The sequence below is a fragment of the Candoia aspera genome, chromosome 3, assembly GCF_035149785.1.
Source record: "Candoia aspera isolate rCanAsp1 chromosome 3, rCanAsp1.hap2, whole genome shotgun sequence".
NCBI classification, from domain to species: Eukaryota; Metazoa; Chordata; class Lepidosauria; order Squamata; family Boidae; genus Candoia; species Candoia aspera.
The window spans coordinates 114,760,850-114,774,014 of NC_086155.1; the positions used below are offsets into that span (position 1 = coordinate 114,760,850).

The following is a 13,165-nucleotide window of genomic DNA, read 5'->3' on the forward strand; positions in this document are numbered from 1 at the left end:
CTATTCTGAGCCCACCAGCAGGTGGCAGCAATTTGAAAACCTTCTCAGGGCTCAGAAGCTAACCAAGACCAAGCCTGGTTAGTACTTGGATGGGAGACTACCAGGGAATATCACAGCTGCAGAATAGACTGGTAAGTTAGAAAACCATGCTAGTAGAAGGTAATGGCATACCACTTCCATACTGTGGCTAAGAAGACAAGATGAATGTATCTATGAATTTAAGTAGACTTTAACTTGAAGAGCTCTTGCTTTTTGTATGCTTTGTAAATACTCTTCATGTTTTTCTGAGGAAAGTTTCCATATCCAATCAGCTTAAAGACAAACAAAATAAGAGATTAAAAACAAGTTCACACTATACTGGAATACAGATAAGGAAAAAAAATTGAGAAAAAAGTTGAAAACCTCAAATGAAATGCTTTATTTTAGAGTAATAAAATAAGACATAGTCCTCATACATTGCTTTATTCCTCACAAAGGCTTTTGATTGCTTGTAATAGTATTTATTCACTGTAGCAGAGCACTGATCCTCTACACCGAGGATTAACATTTGAAATGAGAAAAGCTTGTCTCAACCCAAACAAACCTTCAGTTTCCAGAAGTCTCAATCTCAGAAGCAGCAGTTAAGTGAGAGCTAGCAAGAGCTCAGAAAATGAGACTGAACATCTGAAGGCAATTAATCTATTATTCCTAGCTTTCTTTAGCTATTTAAATGTAGAGTCTAAGACCAGAATATGAAATTCTGTTCTATTATCTTAAGAATTTCTTCTGTCTTCAACTTCCTTTTTACCAAACTTACAAAACTAAGAGAACCTAGGTATTTGTAGTTCCATTATATTTTATACTGTTTGCAAGCCATTTCATATGATCCTTGATGCTCAAAAGTCAGACATATATAATTTTTAAAAAAAATATATGCTAATGGCTCCACTCAATATAATCAGCTTCATGTAAGAGGCCACCTAAAGAGGCTCAAAGCCATTATCTTGTTGCTGTGGCTAGATTTGCATATATAGCCACAAATGGGATGTGAAACACAGTAAATTCAGAGCTAGACTGAAAAAAGATGTTTGGCTGGTTAACACCAAATAATTCATTACACCTAATACCAGGTTCTGTCCTGATTAAGTCATGGCTATTAACTGCCAGCCTACACTCTAAATCTTCCTGATTTCAGCCTGGTGTCTATCCTTCATTATATCTCCAGGCTCTAACCTTTCATTCCAATCTAAGGTAAAATACTTTTTCAAAGAGTTAATTGTTGACCATTCTGAGTGACAATCTCACAGAGGCTGCTACTGCTTTAGAAGAAAGCAAAGCGATACATCAGGCCAAAGGGATGAATTGGAAGGACCCACGTAGGCAGCTCTCTGAAACTAATCAGGTTATTAGACAGTTCTTCCTCACCAGTTCAAATTATCATTGCCTGAATAGCTCAACCAAAGGGGGTGGGAAAAGTAGAAAATAAGTGGCAAGCCATTTAATATGATTTAATAGGTTCTGACATAATTTGCTACTTATACTAGTTCAACACCTTGACATCTACTTGCATTATTTAAAAATGAAAGATTTGAGAGTACTGAATCACTGCAGAAAAGGCCTGTCTTTGTTTATAGAAAGGGAAAAAGCAGCAGTTGAGTTTTCTATATTAATTGCTGTATACCCACCTTACATAGAATAGGAAAAAACCCTGAGCTTTGAAGTAAGAGTCACACCTAAGCTACATTAGTTTGCTTCTGGATGCAGCATGCCAGAAGATGTTGTTAAGAGCCATTTAATTCTACTGGTCTGATAATTCAGAAATTAAAATAGATTTTATATGGAAGACCTCAGGGCAGCAATTCTTTATGGTACTGCAACTCTCTAAAATAAGAAATCAGTTGGGTAACTCATCCTTTGAATAAAACTAATTGTTTCACTGAGTTAGGGCTGCACAAGGAATAGATCTACCACTTTCAATAATGATATTTTAATCTATTTTATCACAGTTTGGGAACCCAAACTTCACTGTTATTATCTATGCTGGTCTATGACCATAATAAATATTTGATTTGATTTGATTACTGTTCTTATGGCTTACAAAGCACACCTTTGCTAACAAGAATTTTCAATGTGATAAACTAGTCAAGATTTTACACCAATATGGTAGCAACTGTCTTCAACTCCATGCAGCACTTTCATCCATTAAAACTGAAGGATTTATCTTAAAAGCACTCTATCTTTTGTTTTGATTATACTACTAGTAATAATATTGTAGCTGCAGCAGTTAAGAATGCATTTAATACCAGCACATTTATGAATTGTCTTAAATTTGGTGAAAGCTTCCTCTGAAGTAAAAGTATATAGATTAATATAAATTATTATGTGTACATGAAAATTTTGGTGGAAAACTCTCTATTTGGGAGAGACACAATTATTCTCCTTTCAAACACCTAAACTAGCCTTTCTCAACCTTTTGACCCTGGAGGAACCCTTGAAATATTTTTCAGGCCTCAGGGAATTCCTGCACATTCAGGCTCAAATATAGGCCAGAAGTTACAAAATGTTCATATTTGTTTCATGGGTAGGCCTGTATATATGCATTAACAGTGTTCTTAAACTAAAAATAAAGAATGAGACTTACCTCTTTAATGTGAAGCCCAAATTTGAAATAATTTTTTAAATAAATCGTGATCTCCCAGGGAACCCCTAGCGACCTCCCTGCGGAACCCTGGTTGAGAAACCCTGGCCTAAACTAAAAGTGGATGTGCTATACTGAGCAACTCTACAGCAGCAAATAACTTTCCCCCCACAAAACTATGGTAGGATTCAGCCCTAACATAACATTTGGGAAGAGGAACTAGCAACCACTGCAGACCATCTTAGACAACAGTGAAAAGAGACTATTACTACAACCATAGCATTTGAATGCTTTTTGGAGTGGTGATTCTGTGACTGCAAGAATTTTTTTTTTAAGGGTACAATCATGTTTCTGCAAAAGCCTTTGCACATATTTGTGATATTTCTATCTTTAGTTTCACAACTGACTTAGCTGAACATTTACTTCTCTTGCCAATTTTATTTCGTTCCAAATTTTATTATTTTATTCAAATCATTAATAGAAATACTGAAGAGTTCAAGGCTTAAGTTTAAATCATATAGCATATATTTGATATGTCAATGTCTTCTTTGTTATCTGTTACTCGGTTCCCTTTCTTACTGCTTCTTTTCTTCTTCTTTTATTTTGGATATATGAGAACCCATTTTATTGTTCTCAGAATTCTTCACTCTCAGTCTTAGTTTTAGCTTCCCTGACACTCTACAAATCCAGAATCCCTGTATGCATATTTATCAGTAATCTAACCCTCTTTCCACCTCCTATATGATTTTTGTTCGATATTCAGTAGTCTTTTGATGTAGCCACATTGGCATCTTCCCGTCTCCCAGCTGTGACACCAGCTGCTACTATTACTGATACTTCTTGAAGCTCAGCCACAAATTCTTGAAGACAGCACTGTAGAAGAAAGAACTTGTGCATTATCTTCTAGTTCTCTCAACCATCAAGAAAACACTGGACTCATTGAAGGGGGACGTAGTAAGGTGGCTATTTTTGGAGAAATAATTTCCTAATTGTGACTCTACTCTGCTAAATGCCCAGTGACATCAGAATTCCGGCAGGCACTCAGAGTCAAACAAACTGAATGCAGCCAATGGGCTGGCATGCTGATGATTGGCTGTCAACAGCATTATATTTCTTCCAGCTGAGTGTAGGTGCTGAAGGACAGTAAATATACTTCATAGAGATGCAAGGAGAAATTCTTCCTGCTGCTCCAGAATCTATTTACTGGCTGTAATTCTCAAATATAATCCCTTCCCCAAGAATACTAATTCACAGCCCACTTCTTCAGACATTGGAATCCAATCCTGCTGAAAGGACCAGCAGACAAATATGTTTCTAGATAAATGGCTCTGAAAACATATCCTACTGAAGAGGCGATAATCCCTCCTTCGATGATCAGCTGTAGCATGGAAAGATACAATGAGACATTTCAGGCCATCATGATGAACTGACTGAGTAAGGTACTTCTCAGTCTTCAAGTTGCCATACTGTGTTATTAAGGTACTATGCTGGACTACTTTGTGAAACCACAGGCAGTTGCTCTGAGGCAACAGAGATGAGAAAACAAGTTTTATGTCAAATTTGGTAGGGTTGAAATGTACTTGACCAAGCATGTATGTGATGTGTGCATTTCAGCACATGCACACATTACATATTAATACTATCAATTTAGATTTCCTACTACATAGCCATACAGCAAAAGATATGTCATGTCCCATGATGTTTCTTCTGCACAGGAAGAAAAAATTAGAAAAATGTTTAGAAAAATTTTCTTCTTTGAAGTGGTCTAAAATCAGGAGTCTTCCTTAATTATTATTTTTTGTTTTTCCCCCCTAAGCAGATTTTAAATGTAAACAGCTGGTAAGAACAAGCTTGGTGAGAACAAAAATAATGCTGTTTGTTTACTGATTTTATTTTGGCACTGTCCAACTCCAGAGAGACTCTGGGCAGCTCACAATATAAAGCAGAATACAAATTATTATTATTATTATTACTATTTATACTTGTATGCCGCCCAACTCTCAGCAACTCTGGGTGGCTCACAACAACCAAGCGAAGAAATTACAATAAAATCAATAAAAGGTTAAAGATAAAAGATGGCAAGCGTGATGGAACGAGGGGTCTCATTTTCCCCCACCAAAGGCCTGGATGAAAAGTCAGGTCTTCACAGTTCTTTTAAACAACAGCATAAACAACGTATCAATTAAAATAAAATAAAATAAAATAATGCAATGGCAGTCCAGACAACAACATCAACACAACAACAACAAAAAGTCATCTCTAAAAAAGGGGATTCCATCCAAGGCTCCCATTTCCCTTGTCCTGTTAATGCACAATGTCTTGCCAGCTCTCCTAATATTGTGCAAAAGCTCTCACTAAGCTAACTAAAGTCCCGATACATGTGTAGAGGAGTACAGAGAGAACTGTGATCAAAGAATGCATAAACATTAAGAGAAAGTAAACAACAACTCAGTCCTGGGTAAGTAGAAGACATGAAAAGGAACTTGTAGCAACCAAGTCTTCATTCTGTTTGGTTTAAGGGGGCAGGGGGATACTCTGGCAGGTTTTCAAGATGTTTACTTTACAACAGTACAGTAGCATTCCTGAAATCTTTGCTCTGTTGCTTCCTGACCTGTATTACCTCAAAGGGCTGACAATATATGCTTACAGTACTTTCCAATTCTGAGTAAAATAAACTTGAAACAAATCCCTTGCTCCCTCAGTGTTTCAGTAGGGCCACAAGTAGATAGGATGGTAAGTCATACCAAATACTACCTACTGAAAAAATTACCAAAGTCATTAAAACATTAATTACAACAACAGAGCAACAGTTAAACAAACTTTTTGAAGCCTGCCTGCCCAAACAACTAAATCAGGAGCCCAGCAAAGCAACAGCAGCAATAGACTCCCTTCAACAAGCCCATGACCAATGTAACAACTGTAAAAAATAGACTTTAGTGACGACTGGCTTGAGATTTCCTATTTCAAGAGGAATAATAACGCTGTGTTTAACTTATATTTGTTTGCTGTAGAAATTTTTAAAATACAGATTTTTTAAAAAAATTTAAAAACATTTCCTTGACTGATTTTTCTGTAGGTGGGTAATAGGTAGCATTTAGCATGGACTATCACATTACCTATTTTGTGGTCCCAGGACAAAAAATAGGGGAAGTAAAATGCTTTTTAAAATTTTCCCCTAATATTTGAGCACAAGTTGTAAGATTTTGCTCTTACAACTTGTGCTCAAAGGTGTAAGTGCCTTACAGATAAAAAAAAATCAGCAGTCTTAACAAGGCAAATTTCTACATTCCATCCCATTCGAATGTATGCCATAAATTTATTTACTTCCTTCACTTTACTTTTTCTTATTTAATCTTATGTGCACTCAGCCAAGGATGTAAAGTTGTAAATAAACTAGACATGTTTTATAAATAGGTTTTATAGGATTAGTTAACTTGATCAGTTCAACAGGTTTTATTCTATAATATTTTATGCTATCTTAAATTTAGCTACTTATTTATTTATCTACACATACATGGATATTTTGCTGTATTTTCTCTTTTTTTCCTCACTAATCACACTAGTAATAAAGTTTGCTCATGTTCATGTTTTAAATTCCTATTATTCCTGATGGGAGAACAGTCAAAATGTTTTAAATGTTGTTCTATTTAACACAAGCCAGTGGAAATGTTTTGTTCCAAAACTGGAACTACCCCCCAAATTTCACACACTTTCTTAGTTTAGAGCTCAGACTGTTTCCAGCCTTCCCAGCACTGTTAATTAATATTCTCTATGAAAAGGGGAAAAAAATGAGAAAAAGGGAGCAAAAAAAGTCAAAACAGTTAAAAAGGGAACCAACATCACCCTGTCTTCTTGTGAAATTTGTAAATCGGGTAATTTGATTGCACTCAAGTGGATGAGGTACAGTAGAACCTCCATACTAGAGTTCTTTCCCCCCCCCCCAGAGTTTTCTGGTGCTTAATGTTTTTTTTTTTTAAGAATTGCATTCTTTTTTTATTATCTTTAAGAATAATGTTCTTTTTTTAAGAATTATAGTTGTAAAACTTAAATTGTGCATTGTATTATTTCAATACCATGGTATTTATACAATGCTGATTAAAAACTTATTAACACTCTAATGTTTAGCTGGTTTAACCCACTGAATATTCAATAAAAGAAAGACTATTAATCTTATCATACTAGAGTTCTGAATGCAAATCTTGCAAATCCAAGTCTTTCTGGTAGCCACAGGCAAAGTTCCTGATTTTGTAATCTATCAAATAAGGCAACTTTGCATGGCAGAAGGTTCTTTCGTGATTTTCACATCAAATAATCAGACGGAGAAAAACATTACTGATAACCAGGCATATGGCAGATGGATTTCTGCCAGTCTCCTAGTTAGGTCAAAGAAAATTTAGGACCTCAGTAACAAGCTTACAAGAGTAAAAGTTAAGCATGTAGCAGCAATAGAGAACTGAATGTCAATAGCAAGTAACCTTAGTTGGCATAATCAGTGGTGAGGGATGCCAGGAAAAGTCACTCAAGCAACATCTGGAGCAACACCATTTTTCTAGCTCAGAAATTCTGTTTCTCTTATTTGTAACCCATTTGACTTTTTTATCAGTTGTACTTAAAAAATTAAGATGTTATCTACCACACCTTTGGATGAATGTTCTTCTTTAAGTGAAGGTCCTCTTCTTCAGGAAATCTATCTTTTCCTTGTTTGTGCAAAGAGCTGAAACAAACAAAACAACACTAAGATATGAAATTTAGCAAATTTCAGAAACTTGATTTATTTTAAAATCTGAAAATGCAACTCTTTAAAATTAAGTAAATAATGAATAGTCACACTGATTCTTTTTCTAAAATTGTCTAGACTTATAGTATCTACATGCACAAATAGTACACTGCTGACATTAGAATATACATAGATAAATGAAACTAAATGTATGATTAAGAGAGGCCTGAAGATTCACGCACACTAACACATTAACTCACTGCCACCACCTCACAAAAATGCAAGTTTCTTATTACAGAAAATGAAAGGAAAAATACAATCTATAAGGAATCATTCAATAATAGTGTTTTAAAAATATAGGATAAACACATAAAAAGATTACTCCAGTTCTTTTGAAATAAAGATGAATCTGGTGGCATTTGTTTTGCAGCATGCCAGCTTCCTTTCTTCCTATTTAAATTTTAAATAAAAGCATACAGATGAAGCAGGAAGCCTGGCAGTCCGTCTTTGGGCACACTGGTGCACCCAACATTATTCATTTATATAATGGTATTACAATACCAAACATTTTATTTTCAATTATTTTCCTAATGATTTCTAGTATGATGCCTACCTTTTCATTCTTTCCAATTCTTGGAACATTGGGGAAAAGATACATAAACAGGCTTGGAAGCTCCAACTACCAGCCTCACAACAGGATAACTCTCCAAACACAGAACAGAATGGGACCAGATTTGAAGTAATGGGAGGAACCAGCATAAGAAAGATGTGAGTTCAAGAATGCCCAGGGTGACTTCCAGAGGAAGAAACGGCAGACTGAAAATGGCTCCATGAAAAGCGGAGCCAATGATCACGATGAAGAATGAAGAGTGGGAGAGGAGATCGCCTCTTCGAACCTCTCCGGACAAGGAGAAGACTTGAGATTGCCCACAAGTGCTCCAGACAGCTGCTCCTCGCAAGGATACCGCACGATAGCGGTCTCCAGTGGGCTTAGAGCTCTGGGAGACAATGGAATAGCCATCTTGCTCAAACTGCAGTTTGAAAACACACTAAGTTCTTTGAAAGGACACTAAATTGGCACACTTGCTTTTTAATCACTTTTGGAAATTGCTTGTTAACTGCTTTTCAGCTATTAGAAATTCTTGAATCAACAAGTTTGACAGCACTGGGTGAGTTTTCGTTTAAACTTTAGCGAAAGAAAGTTTTAACTACAAGCTTAAGAACTTTAAAATATATGTTTTTTTAATAAATAGCGAAAGAGTTATTAAAACTTTGATTTTAGAAAGTTACAAATGGACTAAGGGTCCAGATAAATTTGAAATAAGATTTGGAATTAATTATAAAGAATCCTTCCCGTGGGAAAATGCTTTTGTTTTCATTTTTTTTTTTAAAGTAAGATTTTAAAATTGGACACTAGAGAAAACTAAAGGTTACAATTAAAGGAGAAAAACACATAAACTTGACTTACAATTACAGAATGGAGCAAAACATTCTAACATTGGACATATTGAAGGGTATTTTTGAAAAATGGACTCAGAAGTTAATATTAATAGTGTCAACAGAGACATCTGCCTCTATGGAGAGACTGTGTCTAAAAATGCAAATGGAAGAGAAAAAAGTTTTACCTGACAAGACTGAGACTGAGTTGAAAGTGAATTTACAAATAACAGGCTACAAGAATGACATGGAAGTGACATGAATGTTATACTGGACATAAAAAAGAAACTGGCTGATGTCTTAATAATTAAAAGGGATATACAAACAATAAACCAAGAGAGTGGCTTGGATAATTTTCCTACATTGGATTTACAAAAGAGGTTGTTAAAATTTTGAAGAATCTTGTGAAAAAGAGGGACAAAGAAAAAATGAAAAAAAATCAAGTTCTATGACATTATTTGAATGGACTAACGATTAAGGTTGTTAGAAGTAAAATGAAGGAATATACTGTAAAATTGATTTATTTGATCAGGGTTAAAAGGATACGTTGTCCTTAATGGACTTTGCTGACATCAGGACTGAAATGACAATGTTTTATGGATTTGTTCATAGATAAGAGATGAGATAAGGGAAAAAGAGATCATTTGTTATATTTTAAAAGGAGATGATAGGTTACTAAAATTGTATATACTTGTGTGATGAAGGTTGGAAGTAACCTCTTTATATATTTCTTTTCTTTTTCTTTACTATATTCTTACTTTTATTTTTTTTAATTTCTCTATTTTTTCTTTTTATTTCTATTCTTCTATTTTTTTTAGTTTGTATTAGTTTTCACTGACAGCCTCGTGTGGCGGAGAGTGGTAGGCGGCAGTATTGCAACCAAAATTCTCCCCACGACCTGAGTTCAATCCCAGCAGAAGCTGGATTCTGGGGTAGCCAGCTCAGGTCGACTTAGCCTTCCATCCTTCCAAGGTTGGTAAAATGAGTACCGAGCTTGCTGGGGAAGGAGACGACTGGGGAAGGCAATGGCAAACCACCCCGCTATAGTCTGCCAAGAAAATGTCACGAAAGCGGCATCCCCCCAGAGGGTCAGACTTGACTCGGTGCTTGCACAGGAGACTTTTCACCTTTCATCATTAGTTTTTACTATTGTAATTATAATCTTTAATAAAATTACTATAAAAAAAGAAAAAAGATGTGAGTCCAAAATGGACTGGATTGGGATCAGAAGAATTTAAAGTGGAATAATCAGCAATATTTTGAACTGCTGCCCAATTGACTCTCCTGCAGGAATTCACCACTTAATCATTTGTGATGTCTACTTGTCTCCGTTCATCTCTTGGCTCTCTCAGTAGTGAACACATATTCAAATGAATTCCTTGGCAATCTTCTTATCCTTAATACCCTGTTGTCCAATAGCCTCTTTAGTAAGCTTTCTGCTTTGACTTGGTTTTTGTTTTTGCCAAATTATTATTTTTCTCTCAATTAGTGAAGATCTTATATATCTTTGCTTGGTAGCTATCCTGGAATTTGCTTGGATTTTGTAACACAGTTCTTCACCTGAGAGACATATTCTACCCATGTTTTTATGACTACAATTTTTAATACTTCAAGTACTCTGGAAGTGGCTGACACTTTCAACTTTCTTTTTAGTAATCCCCTTTCATGACAACTGTTCAATTATATGGAAGCTGGTTATAACAGAACTATGTTTACATTTAATGGTTTTATGGAAAGCAAACTAAAATTGTTCTCTGGGGATGAGCAAGAGTTTAACTGATTCTGCTTGTTTCAAGTGGGACCTGTAGCTCACCATTATACAGAACACTCTGTTCAGGGAAGAATATGGCATATCCCCAGGACTAAGTTTCTTTGTGGAGCTGGTTTTGATAACCACAACTGGATGCAGAACTTTTTCTTGTTTAAAAGTTTAGTTTTTTCTTTTAATTCCTGATGGAAAATAGGAAGACTGACAAGGAACAGAATGGATTTTTGGCAATGGTCTTCATAGTGGATAGTTTTCTGACGAATATAGACCAGCATGCTGCTGAAGATAATAGAGATATTTTCAGCGTAACTTTGAAAGATTAAAGCCTAACAGAAGTTGTAATAAATGAATTCTAGAAAAAAATGACAAATTAAAAGTTAATAAGGCATGAAGTGTCTATAGTATGCTCCTGAGAATTTAGAAGTAGCTCACTAATCTCCCTAATACTGGCTTTCATTTCAGAGGCCTGCAAATTAGCCTATGCGATACCAGTATTTAAAAAGAATCAGAAAATTACAAGATTATATATCTAAAGCATCTCAGGTAGTATTACTGTAAATCACTGTGAAGGCTAAGAAAATCAATCGCTAAGAAAGGAAGTTATTTAGTAAAAACTATATAGCTATATACTCATCAATCTTTTAGAAGTATTTGAGAGCACTCATAGTAAATACAAGACAAAACCAGATAAACGTTTTGGCCCTGTAATTCCAGAGTGTGTACCAAGGTTGCACGTGCATGCTCCCACACAGTGTGTGTGCAAATACACTCAGGTTCCTCCTGGATGTGGAAGGAATGTGGTTGTTTCCTGGGGTGGAAAAGGACAGTATATCTTCATTCCAGCAGAGTTTACTGTTTGGCTGTTGACTAAACTGCAATGAACATGTGGAAGCTAAACACAGAGGGAAGTACCCTCCCAACAATCCTCATTAAGTTAATAATCTTCTCAATGCAAACAGCAGCAGGAAAACAGGGTCCTTGACTGGGATCACCAGTCAAGGGACAGTTAGAACCTGGCTCACAGAGAAAACTGAAGGAACTCTCAAAGGTTTGAGAGACACAGAGTAGCCAAAAGATGCAGGGCCATTAACTAGCATCTTACAATGTATTTGTCTGTTTTTAGCTTTTTTCTGAGTCTGTTAAACTCTAAGATGCCATGAGGATTCTGTTTCATTGGAAATATAGCATATAAATGTAAGTAAATGTGATAAAGACTGAAGCAACCTTGAAGATATTCATCAAATTTCTACCATGCTTCAACGTATTTATACATTTGAACTTCCCAAAAGTTTTTTAATTAAGTTCCTTTCCAAAGGCTGTTGATTAAATTTAGTAGGCATAGGATAGCAAACTGATTGCCTTATGAACTGAGATCTGAAAAAAGCAGAGAACAGGAAAAAAACTTGATTAGGCAACATTGGTGCTTGATGTCTTACCTGATTTTAACTTTTTAAGGGTTCTTTAAAAAAAAAAACTAGCAAGTATGCATAAACATACAATAGCAAAACCAATGATGAGCTCGGAACAAACATTTGACAAATAGTGTCAGAAAGTTTTGAGAGTCTGGTGTTCTGATAGAATAAAACTATAAATATTTTGAGTGTTCTGCCATCCAGAACAATGGATACTTAATTGGTCAAGGGGATAAATTCTAATCACAAAAAATGGAAACAATAGTTAAGTCGTGCTTTGTCCTTTTGCAGTCAGGGGTCTGCAAAAACAGCTAAAGAAATGAAGCCAACAAGGAAGTGACCCTAATGGATTCATTTCAATATAGCCTGTGAATAACTAAACAATAGCAAAGATAGATTTCTAAATGCTTGAAACCTCTTCCTAATTCATATATTCAGCTCCTATGTTTCACGTCAATCTGCCTGAAAACCTCAATGTACAATGCAATATTACTGTTATTTGACAACCTCAAGCTCAACACCTAGTAATCCTACCAACAACACACCTCAACAATACAGCATTTTGATCTGCCTGAGCAAGAACATGTATTTGATCTGCAATGTTACATCTAACCTCTCTTAGAAAAAAATTTAAAGCAATAATAAAATTTTCCTTCCCTCAATGTCAATGTTTTTCTTATGTCTAAAATTATTCTCAATCTCTAACATGCACTTAATTTTGCCTCTCTCTGCTTTGGTAAATGATCACTCATCCACTATTAGGTTCTTAATAGTAAAGTGGCTAATGCAGTGCTTGGATACAATCCAAAAAACGATAGAATGATCTCAATTCGAATTCAGGGCAAGCCATCTAACATCACAGTGATCCAAATATACGCCCCAACCACAGATGCTGAAGAAGCTGAAGTAGAGCAGTTCTATGAGGATCTGCAGCACCTACTGGACAACACGCCTAAAAGAGGTGTTATTTTCATCACAGGAAACTGGAATGCTAAGGTGGGCAGTCAAATGACACCTGGAATTACAGGTAAGCATGGCCTGGGAGAACAAAACGAAGCAGGACATAGGCTGATAGAATTTTGCCAAGACAACTCACTCTGCATAACAAACACTCTCTTCCAACAATCTAAGAGACAGCTTTATACATGGACTTCACCAGATGGACAACACCGAAATCAGATGGACTACATCCTTTGCAGCCAAAGGTGGTGGAC

General features: G+C 35.7%; 1 protein-coding gene across 2 annotated transcripts in view; it reads right to left on the reverse strand.

Annotated features, from left to right (window-relative positions):
• The window catches only part of CXXC5 (CXXC finger protein 5), a 113,246-nt gene that overhangs the window by 51,804 nt on the left and 48,277 nt on the right, over positions 1 to 13,165 (reverse strand). For both annotated transcript variants that reach the window (XM_063298665.1, XM_063298664.1), the window contains exon 2: positions 7,256 to 7,331. The gene's annotated coding sequence lies outside the window, so the exon portion shown is untranslated. The remainder of the gene's footprint in view (positions 1 to 7,255; positions 7,332 to 13,165) is intronic.